At 43.0% G+C, this 14,699-nt stretch overlaps 1 protein-coding gene across 1 annotated transcript in view; it reads right to left on the bottom strand.

Moving 5' to 3' along the window:
* The window catches only part of SAMD12 (sterile alpha motif domain containing 12), a gene marked incomplete at its 3' end in the record, with an annotated part of 241,864 nt that overhangs the window by 51,608 nt on the left and 175,557 nt on the right, over positions 1–14,699 (bottom strand). The window lies entirely within an intron of this gene.

Raw genomic sequence — 14,699 nt, 5'->3', positions numbered from 1 at the left:
GCCATTGGGTTCAACAGGAGCAAGATTTAGATACGGTCACCATATGTCCCGTTTTGGCCGGGACAGTCACCTTTTTTTTTTTTTTTTTGGCAAAAGTGGGCATTTCTCCCGTTTGATCTTGTCAGCTTCATCAGTTGGCAGGAGCAAATAAGACTAATGCCTACTTTTGTCAAAAAGTGGGGTGTGGATGAATGTGCAGGGGGTGAGTGGCGAAGCCAGCCCCGCACGCAGGGGAAGAAGGCAGGGCTCGGTCGGGGGACAGGCAGGCCTCAAGTGAGCAGCAACGCCAGCCCTAGCCTCATGCAGGGGGCAGGCAGGGCTTAGGCGAGCAACAGTGCCAGCCCCATGTGGGGAAGCGGGCTCGGGCAAGTGGCTCAGGCCATCCCCATCGGGGGGGGGGGGGAGGGTTTGGCTAGTCCCCCGCAGTGGGTAGGGCTCAGGCTAGCCCCAGATGGTGACCAGTTTTGCCTTTGGGAAATATGGTCACCCTCTTTAGATCTGACGTTTCCACTATCATCAACCCCACCAGAGAGAGAAGGAAGATTTCTGTGTTGCTAACATTCCCCATTGTGCTGGCAGTGATTTAGAATCATAGAATATCAGAGTTGGAAGGGACCTCAGGAGGTCATCTAGTCCAACCCCCTGCTCAAAGCAGGACCAATCCCCAACTAAATCATCCCAGCCAGGGCTTTGTCAAGCCTGACTTTAAAAACTCCTAAGGAAGGAGATTCCACCACCTCCCTAGGTAACGCATTCCAGTGTTTCACCACCCTCCTAGTGAAAAAGTTTTTCCTAATATCCAACCTAAATCTCCCCGACTGCAACTTGAGACCATTACTCTTTGTTCTGTCATCTTCTACCACAGAGAACAGTCTAGAGCCATCCTCTTTGGAACCCCCTTTCAGGTAGTTGAAAGCAGCTATCAAATCCCCCCTCATTCTTCTCTTCCATAGACTAAACATCCCCAGTTCCCTCAGCTTCTCCTCATAACTCATGTGTTCCAGTACCCTAATCATTTTTGTTGCCCTCCGCTGGACTCTTTCCAATTTTTCCACATCCTTCTTGTAGTGTGGGACCCAAAACTGGACACAGTACTCGAGATGAGACCTCACTAATGTCGAATAGAGGGGAACGATCACGTCCCTCAATCTGCTGGCAATGCCCCTACTTATACATCCCAAAATGCCATTGGCCTTCTTGGCAACAAGGGCACACTGTTGACTTATATCCAGCTTCTCGTCCACTGTAACCCCTAGGTTCTTTTCTGCAGAACTGCTGCCGAGCCATTCGGTCCCTAGTCTGTAGTGGTACACAGGATTCTTCCATGCTAAGTGCAGGACTCTGCACTTGTCCTTGTTGAACCTCATCAGATTTCTTTTGGCCCAATCCTCCAGTTTGTGTAGGTCCCTCTGTATTCTATCCCTACTCTTCAGCGTATCTACCTCTCCTCCCAGTTTAGTGTCATCTGCAAACTTGCTGAAGGTGCAATCCACACCATCCTCCAGATCATTTATGAAGATATTGAACAAAACCGGCCCCAGAACCGACCCTTGGGGCACTCCACTTGATACCGGCTGCCAACTAGACATGGAACCATTGATCACTACCCGTTGAGCCCAACAATCTAGCCAGCTTTCTATCCACCTTATAGTCCATTCATCCAGCCCATATTTCTTTAACTTACTGGCAAGAATACTGTGGGAGACAGTGTCAAAAGCTTTGCTGAAGTCAAGGAACAACACATCCACTGCTTTCCCTGCATCCACAGAACCAGTTATCTCGTCATAGAAGGCAATTAGATTAGTCAGGCATGACTTGCCCTTGGTGAATCCATGCTGACTGTTCCTGATCACTTTCCTCTCATCTAAGTGCTTCAGAATTGATTCCTTGAGGACCTGCTCCATGATTTTTCCAGGGACTGAGGTGAGACTGACTGGCCTGTAGTTCCCAGGATCCTCCTCCTTCCCTTTTTTAAAGATTGGCACTACATTAGCCTTTTTCCAGTCATCTGGGACTTCCCCCAATCGCCATGAGTTTTCAAAGATAATGGCCAATGGCTCCGCAATCACATCCGCCAACTCCTTTAGCACTCTCGGATGCAACGCATCCTGCCCCATGGACTTGTGCACGTCCAGCTTTTCTAAATAGTCCCGAACCACTTCTTTCTCCAAAGAGGGCTGGTCACCTCCTCTCCATGCTGTGCTGCCCAGTGCAGTTGTCTGGGAGCTGACCTTGTTCGTGAAGACAGAGGCAAAAAAAGCATTGAGTACATTAGCTTTTTCCACATCCTCTGTCACTAGGTTTCCTCCCTCATTCAGTAAGGGGCCCACACTTTCCTTGACTTTCTTCTTGTTGCTAACATACCTGAAGAAACCCTTGTTACTTTTAACATCTCTTGCTAGCTGCAACTCCAGGTGTGATTTGGCCTTCCTGATTTCACTCCTGCATGCCCGAGCAATATTTTTATACTCATCCCTGGTCATCTGTCCAATCTTCCACTTCTTGTAAGCTTCTTTTTTGTATTTAAGATCAGCAAGGATTTCACTGTGAAGCCAAGCTGGTCGCCTGCCATATTTACTCTTCTTTCTACACACCGGGATGGTTTGTCCTTGTAACCTCAATTAGGATTCTTTAAAATACAGCCAGCTCTCCTGGACTCCTTTCCCCCTCATGTTATTCTCCCAGGGGATCTTGCCCATCAGTTCCCTGAGGGAGTCGAAGTCTGCTTTTCTGAAGTCCAGGGTCCGTATTCTGCTGCTTTCCTTTCTTCCTTGTGTCAGGATCCTGAACTCGACCATCTCATGGTCACTGCCTCCCAGGTTCCCATCCACTTTAGCTTCCCCTACTAATTCTTCCCGGTTTGTGAGCAGCAGGTCAAGAAGAGCTCTGCCCCTAGTTGGTTCCTCCAGTACTTGCACCAGGAAATTGTCCCCTACATTTTCCAAAAACTTCCTGGATGGTCTGTGCACTGCTGTATTGCTCTCCCAGCAGATATCAGGGTGATTGAAGTCTCCCATGAGAACCAGGGCCTGCGATCTAGTAACTTCTGTGAGTTGCCGGAAGAAAGCCTCGTTCACCTCATCCCCCTGGTCCGGTGGTCTATAGTAGACTCCCACCACGACATCACCCTTGTTGCTCACACTTCTAAACTTAATCCAGAGACTCTCAGGTTTTTCTGCAGTTTCATACTTGAGCTCTGAGCAGTCATACTGCTCCCTTACATACAGTGCAATTCCCCCACCTTTTCTGCCCTGCCTGTCCTTCCTGAACAGCTTATATCCATCCATGACAGTACTCCAGTCATGTGAGTTATCCCACCAAGTCTCTGTTATTCCATCACATCAAAATTCCTTGACTGTGCCAGTACTTCCAGTTCTCCCTGCTTGTTTCCCAGGCTTCGTGCATTTGTGTATAGGCACTTGAAATAACTTGCTGATCGCCCCTCTTTCTCAGTATGAGGCAGGAGCCCTCCCCTCTCATGTGCTCCTGCTCGTGCTTCCTTCCGATATCCCACTTCCCCACTTACCTCAGGGCTTTGGTCTCCTTCCCCCGATGAACCTAGTTTAAAGCTCTCCTCACTAGGTTAGCCAGCCTGCTTGCAAAGATGGTCTTCCCTCTCTTCGTGAGGTGGAACCCGTCTCTGCCTAGCACTCCTCATTCTTGGAACACCATCCCATGGTCAAAGAATCCAAAGCCTTCTCTCCGACACCACCTGCGTAGCCATTTGTTGACTTCCACGATTTGACGGTCTCTACCTAGGGCTTTTCCTTCCACGGGGAGGATGGACGAGAAGACCACTTGCGCCTCAAACTCCTTTATCCTTCTTCCCAGAGCCACTTAGTCTGCCGTGCTCCGCTCAAGGTCATTCTTGGCAGTATCATTGGTGCCCACATGGGGAAGCAGGAAGGGGTAGCAACCCGAGGGCTTGATGAGTCTCGGCAGACTCTCCGTCACATCGCGAATCTTAGCTCCTGGCAAGCAGCAGACTTCTCAAGGACACAGAATTAGATAGATAGCTTTTCCACAATAAGAACATATAGGTTCTGTGATCCTGTCTCTGTGATACTTGAAATATCACCACCAGTATATTTGCTCTATATCCCAGCTTGACTCATGATGCATACATCTTCAAGATGTCCTCCATCAGCGAACTGATTAAGATTTGGCCAGGAAACTCCAGGTGGTTAACTGGTAAGAATATATCTCAAAAAGAATTCCTTTAATTATGTGCATTTGACATCTTTATATATATTTTATGAGATAATAAATACATTTTCACTAGGTATCCATTGATGCCATATGGCAGCTCACACAAAGCTGAACAAATTAGGTATAATGAGGCTCATTAAAAAAGGCAAGATCTATAACTAAAAGGACTTTTGGACTTGAAAGATGGGGTTCAGATGTCTGCATAATAGAGGAGATGCCCTCCAACTCTTTCCTTTGAAAACTCTGGCAGAAGTCCAGAGTATCAAAGATGCTAGTGGCCTTGAGAAGACAAAAAGAGTTATCTGTGTGACTGATCAACTCAAGCAACCGATAAAAGACTGAGCAGAAGAGGACATGGAATCAAGGAGTTAGTGGAACGTGCTCTTATGATCTTAAACTACTTTACCAAAGTATTACCTTTCTGCAATTACATAACTTTTATACCTTGCAGCCCTTCCATTAGAGATTTCAGAGTACCTTAATAACATAAACAAAACGCTTGTCTTCACTGCAAAGTTGACTCAAATGCTAACTCAAGCATTACCCTTTACCTTGACTTCTGTCCACACACAAAACCCCTTACCTCAAGCGTGGTAATGCTTTTAACTAGAGTTGGCTGGTGTCAGAAAGATAAAGGCTAAAGAGTGAGTGAGCACAACTTGTCACCTGCTAACATGACCCCTTTGCAGGTTAGATACAGGCCAGCACCATTTGCCGGTTGCAAGTCCTCCAATGTCTTCCCACAACTGCCTCATGTGCCCAGAAAGGTTAGGCAAGTTCTCCCACAATGCACTATGAAACAGTGAGTGGAGCTCAGCATAATGCAATGCTAAGAATCATGGGATATTGTAGCCAGACAGCCAGCCCCCCCCCCCCCAGACCAGCATTGCTGGAAACACAGGAGGAAGCAGGAACAGGGCACTTAACATATATTCCAGCACAGCCTTTGAAGCTGTGAAAGCACAGGTGTGCTGCTACAATGTGCCTCTGGGAACAGATACGATTAAGCTCACAGCAGGCAGAGGCCCTGTGACAGACATGGCTCTTAGCCCCAACTAAATAGCATGATGCACACACACCAACATCCTAGGTGGGAAAATATTTACCCTGATAAAAGAAATGTCCAGTAGTCGAAACTTATTGTTTCTCTCCTTTGCAAGTGTAAACTACTCTTGTGAAAGCTGGCGTCACCCCGACAGACCAGCCTCAATTTGGCATAAGAAAGGAGAAAGAGAATAAAGGAGTACAGAGGTATAAGTAGGGGACCTACAGCACCATGATTTTTGAGTGCTTTCACTATCTATCTGCTGGTCAGATAAGTGACAGCCTCCCAAGGCTTCTGCAGCTAAGAGGGTCCCTACGCCTTGTCCCTTATTCGTCTTTCCGCGGAATTGAGTGACCGATCCTGGCTTGGCACCGCTGGAATCGAGAGATGCAAGGAGGGTAAGACGCACCCACACCTGATCTCCTATCTTTAGTGTACACATATTTTGAAATAGAGCTCTATATTTTGTTTTCTTTCTTTGGGATTGTGGCTTCAGTTTTGTAACTTGTTTGTGTGTGTAACATCTCTACATTTAAATAAGTAGGCACTAGCAATTTTGTAACCACATGATTAGAATCTAGCTTAATAAATTTTGGTAACCATTTATGCATAAGCCTGACTTGTTTTCTCTGGTTTACTGTAAAGCAGCCAACACAATTAAAGAACCTCAGCCATTTTGGCTCTAAAGCCTGGCCATTAGGTGAGAGTACTAAGAGCCTAGCGTTGAGTTGTGCCGCCTCCACGGGGCAAACTCTTGGGGCACCTGTCAGTCAATCCTGGCTGCCCGCTGCGAAGGAGCTCTGAGCTCTAGCAGTTAAAGTCACGGGTGGTTAGGACCTTGGGGCATCCGTCAGCCTAGCCCGGGCTGCCCGCCGCGAAGGGACAGTGCGTCCTAGCGGTTAAAGTCACGGATGGTATAAACGGGCATAGCTGGCACCTCACCAAACATCCTTGGCCGTCGGCTAACAGATATGCCCTCAGAAGTCTTTGTGCCACACAAGTGAGTACGGTGCTAATGTGGACACAATCACTTTAGTATTATTTTGCAGTGTGGCTGCTCTCCCTTGAGGTAGGCTAACTCAAAAGGAGTAACTTGAGCATACATAGCTCAAGTAATAGGCCCGGACTCCATGAGTGTGCTGGGGGGGAAAAAATAGTGGGTGTTCAGTACCCACCAGCCACCCACTGATCAGCTGTTCGACAGCAGGTGCTGGGGGAAGGAGGTGGGAAGAGGCAGGGCGAAGGGTGTGATCTTGGGGGAAGAGATGAAGTAGGGCGGGGACTTGGGGCGGAGCAGGGTGGAGCACCCACACAGAAAAATGAAAGTTCGTGCCTTTGACTCAAGTTAATTCTTCAGTGAAGACATACCCAAAGCCTCAAAACACCCTGTGAGGCAGGTAGGTAGATATCACTAACAGTGCGACAACTAAATAACGTGATCATTTGTCAAAACTCGGTTCAAAAAGATTAAATGATTTACTTAAGAAATCTGTGCAGAGACGACAGTGCTGGTTCAGTTTTGCTATGCTGAAGTGTGTTCTTTTTGGAAGGTTTGCCCTCAGTTGACACCTATCATGCCACGTGTATTTTCTGGTTGGATATACTGTTGTATTATTGGTCAGGTGCAACATGAATTTCTCTGGCTTCACTAATTGTAGACCCACTTCAGGGTCATTTAGCTGAGCAGCCAGTCTATTTAACAGGATGCGCCACGCCATCATTAAAGAAAATGCTTGCAACACATTATACAGAAGATCCTAAAAAAACAAGGCACAAAAAGCCAATTAAATTATATTGGTTCTATTTCTTTTCCATGCTATCCTACCTTTCCTATGGGAGTAAGATAAACTAATACTGTATGATACTCTGTGTTGAACTTATTATTTATGCACAATAAAGGGTTTCTTCACTCTTTTCCATAAAGCACACTTCCTGACTACTGCAGAGAATGTAGATAGATCCATGGGAAAACAGGAAGGGCCCTGCTGTCCACCCTGTGAAGTGAGCAGTCAGGCATGGCACACCAGAAATAATGCCTATTAAGTCCAAATCCTGCAAGGTGCAGAGCACGGCATGCACAATTAGGTGCTTCATATGGAATTAATGTGTCAAAATGATCAGGATATTCAAGAAAAAAAGGCAAAGTTTATACTTGTTTAGGGCTCATTCAGTAACAGGTTAGAGGGAGCTTTGCGGGAATTCCTGTTAAAGTTCTGCCACCCAACTGAAGAAACTTTTCAGGTGATTTCACTGTCTCACCTCTATTTTATGTCCTCTTGGGAAACTGCTAGGCCACCCCAGAGAGGACTTAACCCAGGACTGATAAGCATACTTCTGAAGAGCACATCCTTTGGAATGCATGAGACCTCATAAGAATGGCAGGTACTTTTCATAATTTCCCCTAAGATATCATCTCTGGTCTTCAAACCCCACCACCCCTGCCCTTCCAAGCACACATCCTAAATATACTGCTCAAACTATCCAACTGAAAGTACTGTTCAGGAAAAAATTGTAAACATCTCCAGCAAACTGCATGTTCATATAATTTGTTTACTCTCCTGGCTTGTGGTTATAAGAAAGTGTATTATGTTCCTCACACTTCTTGCCTATGGCACATTTCTTTGTGGGAGCCCTTAAGTAAAATGTAGGCAGCATCTCACTGTCTGATTTTCTTTTATGATAGAGATTGCAGGAAATTACCCCCTCTCCCCAAAACCATATTGGGTTAAGGGTACTCTTCAGAGTCTGGATGATCACTGAAATTCATCCCTGTTTAAATGGTGTATATCCCATGTACTGCCCTTCTGCAAAGGGTGAATTTCTTCCTATGAGAGAAGAAAATGTTAAATATTTATAAACATCTAACTTTTTAATTATTATTCTTCCATTGATCTGCAGAGGATAACAGATGTCTTTGCTGAATCTATGTTCTGACATTGTTGGAACCTCTGATTAATAATCCAGTGATGTTAGCTTTAAAACTTCTGCAACAATATAAATAATTGTGTTCTGTTAGTCTAAGCCCTGCCTAGAACTGGGTGGCACACTGGTATATTCCCATCACTGGACAAAAATTCAAATTAGAATTTCTCATCAATACGGACAATTGACATTCTTAAGAAATAAATCCAAGGGACACAATGAAACACAAATCCGTAGTTTTTTTCATTCCCCTTGTTGTTAATCACATCTGAGTTGTTCAAATTTTAATATGTTATTGAGAGCAAATAAAGTTAACAAGAACAGAGCAATTCACATTTTCCCCTTTTTTTTTGATGGAGAAAATGTCCTCGTCAGCTTTCCTTTGGACTATTTATTCTCTGCACGCCAGCCATGAATCTGAGTGATTTGTTTTGCCTACTCTCTACAGGTATGTATGTGCGCATTTCTGAGGCAGTTAGCTGATAGCCCCAATATTTATTTAAAAAAAAAAAAGGTCTGGAGAATCTCACTACTTCTGCTTTACTTCATCTCTCCTACATGTAGCCAAGTGAGGTAACAACAACCGGGATCCCATTCCAACCATATACGTGGGATTTGCTTCATGAAGGACCAATGCACTATTTTACACCTTCACACCAGCTGTTCCATTCCTTTGGGAAGCCAAATTTTCTCCTCCAAATCCATTTCCCCTTTCTTTTCGGTACACAGGTACCAATATATGTCCTCGAAGCATGTCTTTTTCTAAGGGCTTATCTACACTTACCGGGGGATCGACAAGCAGTGATCGATGCATCAGCGGTCAATTTAGCGGGTCTTCTCCTGTACTCCACCAGATTGAGAAGCGTATGGGGAGTCGATGGGAGAGTGTCTCCCATTGACATTGCGTAGCGTGGACCCCGCATTAGGTACATCTAAATTACGTCGATTTGAGTTATGCTATTCATGTAACTGAAATTGCGTAGCTTAGATTGAATTTCCCCTGTAGTGTAAACAAGGCCCCATGCTCAGAAACTCTCAGTTCAGCAAAAATGAAAAAAAGCGGATGTCAAGTTTTCTGCAGCAGCAAGAGGAGTTTTAGAGAGAAATTCCTGACCTAGCCCCTCAAGAAACTTTTTTTTAAATTATTTTCACTCTTACCCAGCACAAATTTATCAATAAAGGACTCAGCATTAAGCACAAATTACTCAATAAGCTATTACCGAATACCTTCTACTCTATTTCATGATACATACCCAAACCTTTCCTATAGCAGATGCCATTTTGAATCTGAGAAGTAAGAAAGACAAAATAGAATACAGAGTTTATGCTGAAGGTGACACACAGAATACACACTGTAATCCATGAATACGAGTGCAAATCTAAAAGATTTGATTAAAGCCCTTAACGTTGCAAAAAATATATATCTAAGATGCAAACGGTCTCATGGATTATCTAAAGACTTGTCGACACATAGAAGTTAATCTGCAATTAGGTAGAATGTGAATTTAAAGCGGATACACTATTCCTGATTTACTCCATGAGTGGATGCTCTTATTCTGGAATAAGAGCATCTTATTCTGAATTAACTTAATCTGCTTTGGAAGTGGATTCAGACTTCTGGAATAAGAGCGCCCGCACACAGAGAGAATACCTTGTCACAGGTCAGGGCACTTTACCTATGTTTCCTCTCAGTGGTCTGGCAAGGGCACCCACCCTCAGGCTTCTGGCTCTCCAGCCAGTGCCTTTCTGGGAGGATACTCACATCTCTCCCCCTTCTGACTGGGGTATTTCCAGGTAGCACAGCTCCCTGCCTTCACGTTGAAGCACACACAGCTTGCCCAAGGGCACCTGCTTGCTTTCTCTTCAGAGATGGTTAACAGGCGTAATTGCTATAGTTACAAGGCACCACACAGCACTTCCTATACAAGCCTACTTTATTCTTAAGATAAAAAGCATTATAGAGAAAACATATTGAAAACAATAAAAGAAACTACACACATGCTAATAGGTGTACTAAACATTACCCCAACTCTAACATGGGCTCTGGTAGGAGCAGTCTTTGAACACCCCACCACAGGGTTTCCTTTGTAGTCATAAGTTCATCCAGACTTAGCTCAGAATTAGCACTTTCATAACATGTGTAGCCTGCCCTTTATACAGTTCAGGGGTCTTGGATCTGGAGTTTCCAGGAGCAGGTAATTAATAGACACTGGCTTTCCTCCCCTGGGTGTAGTTTCAAAAGAGTGGATTTGAAGTAGGTCATCCCCTCACCCACCAGACATTTTCTAGAAAAGCCACTTTACATGCATTGTCCCAAAAAGTCCTCTGAAGTTCCTAACATTTATATTAGTCACGTCCCTAGTAAAGTTACATACAATCCTACAATCACACATAAACAATTGCATTTTCAGTACCATGGACCTCTTAGGCACCAAACCCAATTCAATAAGGTTTAACTTAATTCAATAAAGTTTATCTCTATTCAATAAGGTGTGTCTAGGACAGTGGTTCTCAAACTGTAGGTTGGGACCCCAAAGTGGGTAACAACCCCATTTTAATGGGGTTGCCAGGGCTGTTGTTAAACTTGCTGGGCCCCAGGCCTGAAGCCAAAGTCCAAGCCCCACCACCAGGACTGAAGCCCTCAAGCTTCGGTGTCTCCCAGGGTGGGGAAGAGGGTGGGGGAGGCGCCTCAGGCTTTGGTACGCCTTCCTGGGGTCTTGTAGTAATTTTTGTTGTCAAAAGGGGGTCGCGGTGCAATGAAGTTTGAGAAACCCTGGTCTAGGATATCGGAGGATATTCTCAGTCTGTCACATAGCTATTCTGGAATAACTCCCTGGGTAGAGAAGCACTAAGTTGCATTTACGAACCTGAGTCAGAGAAACATACTCTAGGATAGAACACGATGAGCCTAATATATTCAAAGTCATTTCTAGGATCACTATGTGGCAACTGGTTGGGAAGCAGTAAATGATGTTCCAGAAAATTGCCTTGCTAGATCTAAGTCTCTCTCTTTAAAAAAATACAAAAAAATTCTCACCACAGGCAACACTATAAAAATATATATTGAAAAGGTTTTGAATTTTATTTTACAAATATTAGAAGCACATAAGGTTACAGTGTATCTATAAAAATCTGCCTGTACCATTTGGTGAAAATATCAGGTTAGTCCCACGGTGCTTGTCAGCTACATATAGCTCTTGGTAGGAGGGAATTTGGCACGAAGATGACATAGGTGCAGGAGTTTGAAGGCTAAAGATTTACACGTATTCTATTCTGAAAATAAGTGTCACTGCAGGTTTCCATGTTTATTTTATCTCAGGTACTCCTGATTGTATGTGTTCAGTTTATAAGTAAAACGATGGGTTTTTCTAACTGCCATCCTTGAAAATGAAAGCTGGGATCTGAGAGGCAAGCTGGTTTTTTTCATTCCTATACCTAATTTGTTCCTAATTTGTATTTGCTTGCACAGGTGTAACTGATACGTATTTAATTCTGCTAACATTATTAATGGGAGTGAAAGGATTGACTTCTTCAGCAGTGTTCATAGTGAAGAGTAATTACCTCCCTACGTTATCAGGTGATGTCTCTGTCACTGTCCTCCTTTAGGGTTCACAGATATGTGATAATGCAGCACATTATGTAACTTGTTGCCCACTCATTAAATGAACATGAGTTAAACCAAAGTGTCTGTTAACTCTTTGTAACTAAGGGTGTAGTACAAGCCACTAGAATACCCATTAGCCATTTTCGAGTCAGCCTAGATTGATAAAACTTTGAACTGCTTCTTTCCCTGCAGACTCAAGGCTGAAGCAGTCAGAGCCAATGGCTATTATAATGAGATGAAATTTTTAGAAAGCCACCCTAAACTATAATTAGTTCATAATTAGCAAGGAACAAAAACAAAAAAAAATAGCATTCATTCACTTAAAATGATTTTTAATGTTATAATGACTGGTACATAATTATAGCAGAGCAGGGCTATTAAAAAAGAAAAAACCTGACTTCAAAAGAAGAGGGTTCATTTGGTGTTTATTTGCTCCAAGGTTCTAATTACTTTGGAAACCGCCAACCCTCCTTATAGGATTACTAACAAAAAACACCACTGCAGCTTTGAGGAATGCTGAGCAAATCAGTTTTTAGCACCATTAAAAAAGTCTTCTATAAATACCAGATGCATATGCGCGCACACACATTACTATCCTTTCTGAGAACTCACGAGATAACTAGTGGCATGGCATGTCAGAAAAACGAAATGGATCTCTCGTTGTTATAGCGCAATACAATATGGCAATGCTGGTGACCAAAAGCAATTATTTTAGATTGGGCTATATCATAGTTTAAGTTTTATATTGTTCTATTTCACAAATACAGTAGCATTGATTCATTCCCCCAGCCCTGCAACCTTTATACTTCAGATTTACAGACTTTGTTAATCACTCCATGACTGTCACTTCAGCAATTTCATTTAGTAAAATTAACCAGAAATATTGAGTCAGATTTATGTGGATTTCATGTGGCAAACGACAAAGCCCTGGCAACTGCTGGAGCCTGGATGAGATTTGTGATGATATCTGTTTTGGAGCTAGCTAATAAATCACATCTACTCCACGTCTTCACCTAACGGATAGACTGAAAAAGAAACACTAACAGGCCTTTTTAGTGCTCTTGAAAAGAGCACCCATCTGGGGTCCTGAGAGGTACTGACTTCAAAGGAGGATGTGGTTATTCAATACTTCTTTGAATTTTGCCCACAGAGATGCTCAGAGAACATCTCAACAATGCAGAGCAATTAAGCTATTACCAAGTCCAATCTGAAAAATATTAATGAAAGGAATTTTCCTCAGAGAGGAAGGATGGTCTTATGGCTAAGGCACTGGATTGAGGATTCAACTCATGGATCTGTCACAGACTTCCTATGTCACTTCATTCCTCAGCTGATAACATGGAGATACAGTAGAACCTCAGAGTTACGAACACCTCCAGAATGGAGGTTGTTTGTAACTCTGAACAAAACATTATGGCTGTTCTTTCAAAAGTTTACAACTGAATATTGACTTATACAGCTTTGAAACTTTACTATGAAGAAAAAAATGCTGCTTTCCCTTTCTTTTATTTTTTTAGTAGTTCATATTTAACACATTACTGTATTTGCTTTCTTTCTCTCTCTTTTTTTTGGTCTCTGCTGCGTCTTGATTGTGTATTTCCGGTTCCAAATGAGGTGTGTGGTTGACTAGTCAGTTTATAACTCTGATGTTCGTAACTCTGAGGTTCTACAGTCATACTTCCTTCCTTTCACCTGTTTGTCTTTAGACTATTAGCTCTTTGGCATGGCAATTACCTTTTACTATGTGCATGTATTTCCCCTGTGCTCAGATGAGCCATTAAGTGCTGCAGTAATACATATTAATGATTAATAAAGCTGGTCACCATCTTCAGAATGTCTCCCACTTCCTTCCTCCAAATTTATTTCCCCCCCCCCAAACTAATAGTTAATAAACTTATCAAAATTGCTGGAGAGTTAAGCATTTTCCAGGTACAATCTGAACAGTATCACGAAGATTAAATTGTATTTTTAAGGTAGAAATGCTCTCTAAAGTGGTAGACCTATCAATAAAAACCTTTCCATATACTTAGACATTAAAATGCTATACTGTAAGTTTAATTATGAGATCAACCTAAAATGTCGTCTGTTTAGTTAAGATATTGAAAAACTAAAATGCTTACAGGGCACTTACAGTAGGCATTGCCATTGAATCTGTTGTTGGTAATATACTTTAACATGTTGATGTTATTATAGATCATGTGCGCAGATGCCACAGAGATGGGCACACAAAAAGATAAATTACATAACACAGGAATCTTCTTGCTTAAAATCAAAATTTACCATTATGGAAGACTTACATATTTTTCTCTCCTAGCAGACTGCCAATTTATTTATTTCTTCCTCAGCGGGTAGCTGTCTTCAGATATGCCAGAAAAAATTATTTATTATTCCTAAAATTTGTAAGCAGTTCAATATAGTTTTAGTTAATCAGGAGTTGGCAAAGTATAATCCAGTGTCCAAACACGGAGTTCCATAATACAGCCTGTACTGCCAGGACTTAGCATGTAGTGTTCCATCTTGATCTGAGTAGACCCATAGACTCTGTATAGGAGGGTGTATCTCATATTAAAGATGAGGCACTTAAGCACGATGTATTTTATGCAATTAAACATGGCCCTCTGGCTCTTGGAAAATGGCCAGCACAACTCTTGTTTGGATGCCCCATAGTACAGCTATTACAGTAGAAAAACTGTACTGCATTTTCATTCATAACCATCCATGGAAGTCAATCCTGCAAGCATTTACTACTAGGTGTAGTGCTTACTATGGCGACAGAGCCTATGCCTTTAATGGAGCCACTCACCACAGTAAGTACTGCACACATTAATTAGTGTTTGCAGGATGGGGCCCTATGTCTGTGATCATTTACTAGTGTATTTAGAACAGGGGAGGGGGAATTGCTACATTCAGTCTTGTAAC

Source organism: Lepidochelys olivacea, assembly GCF_965140295.1.
Source record: "Lepidochelys olivacea isolate rLepOli2 genome assembly, chromosome: 2".
NCBI classification, from domain to species: Eukaryota; Metazoa; Chordata; order Testudines; family Cheloniidae; genus Lepidochelys; species Lepidochelys olivacea.
This window is presented reverse-complemented; position numbering and strand designations above follow the sequence as displayed.